This window comes from Oncorhynchus gorbuscha, unplaced genomic scaffold (assembly GCF_021184085.1).
Source record: "Oncorhynchus gorbuscha isolate QuinsamMale2020 ecotype Even-year unplaced genomic scaffold, OgorEven_v1.0 Un_scaffold_1191, whole genome shotgun sequence".
In the NCBI taxonomy this organism is placed as follows: domain Eukaryota; kingdom Metazoa; phylum Chordata; class Actinopteri; order Salmoniformes; family Salmonidae; genus Oncorhynchus; species Oncorhynchus gorbuscha.
In genome coordinates, this window is record NW_025746045.1 from 38,244 (window position 1) to 40,000 (window position 1,757).

A 1,757-nucleotide genomic window follows, 5' to 3' on the forward strand; every position below is an offset into this window, starting at 1 on the left:
GAGCTGCAGGCTGGGCTGTGTGTGTGTGTGTGTGAGATGGGGTGGGCCAACACAAGCAGCACCGGGAACGTCCCCCTCGCGTGCCCCAGCAGCAGAACAGGAAATGAGAGAGAGAGGGAGGAGTGTGTGTGTGCGTACGCGTGTATGAAAGTGAGTTAGTGAGATTGTTTGATTTTAATGTATTGATTGAAGATAGTGGGATGTAAGTTAACTATAATATCTCACCTGCATAAAGCTGTAACACCTGCTCAGACTGTGGACTGACTGGCTGACTGACTGACTGAGTGACTGACTGAGTGACTGGCTGGCTGAGTGACTGGCTGACTGACTGAGTGACTGGCTGACTGGCTGGTTGAGTGGCTGGCTGACTGACTGACTGACTGAGTGACTGGCTGACTGACTGACTGGCTGGCTGACTGGCTGAAAGAGTGACTGGCTGACTGGCTGGCTGAGTGACTGGCTGACTGGTTGGCTGACTGGCTGAAAGAGTGACTGGCTGACTGGCTGAGTGACTGGCTGACTGACTGGCTGAGTGACTGGCTGACTGACTGTCTGGCTGAGTGACTGGCTGACTGACTAACTGGCTGGCTGAGTGACTGGCTGACTGACTGGCTGGCTGACTGGCTGACTGGCTGACTGAGTGACTGGCTGACTGACTGGCTGGCTGGCTGACTGGCTGACTGACTGAGTGACTGGCTGACTGATTGGCTGACTGACTGACTGACTGGCTGACTGACTGGCTGGCTGACTGGCTGAAAGAGTGACTGGCTGACTGACTGACTGGCTGGCTGACTGGCTGAAAGAGTGACTGGCTGACTGGCTGGCTGAGTGACTGGCTGACTGACTGGCTGAGTGACTGACTGACTGACTGGCTGACTGGCTGGCTGAAATAGTGACTGTCTGACTGACTGGCTGGCTGAGTGACTGACTGGTTGACTGACTGGCTGGCTGGCTGAGTGACTGGCTGGCTGACTGGCTGACTGGCTGACTGAACGAGTGACAGACTGACTGGCTGACTGACTGGCTGGCTGGCTGGCTGAGTGACTGGCTGGCTGACTGAACGAGTGACTGGCTGACTGAAAGAGTGACTGGGTGACTGAAAGAGTGAGTGGCTGACTGGCTGGCTGACTGACTGGTGGCTGAAAGAGTGACTGGCTGACTGAATGAGTGACTGGCTGAAAGAGTGACTGGCTGACTGAATGAGTGACTGGCTGACTGAAAGAGTGACTGGGTGACTGAAAGAGTGACTGGGTGACTGAATGAGTGACTGGCTGACGGAAAGAATGACTGGGTGACTGGCTGACTGAATGAGTGACTGGCTGACTGAAAGAGTGACTGGCTGACTGAAAGAGTGACTGGGTGACTGAAATAGTGACTGGCTGACTGGCTGAAAGAGTGACTGGCTGACTGAATGAGTGACTGGTTGACTGAATGGGTGACTGGCTGACTGAAAGAGTGACTGGGTGACTGAAAGAGTGACTGGCTGACTGAAAGAGTGACTGGCTGAAAGAGTGACTGGCTGACTGAAATAGTGACTGGGTGACTGAAAGAGTGACTGGCTGACTGGCTGAAAGAGTGACTGGCTGACTGAATGAGTGACTGGCTGACTGAATGGGTGACTGGCTGACTGAAAGAGTGACTGGGTGACTGAAAGAGTGACTGGCTGACTGGCTGACTGAAAGAGTGACTGGCTGACTGAAATAGTGACTGGCTGACTGAAAGAGTGTCTCCTATAGTCCTAGTGTCTCCTTTAGTCC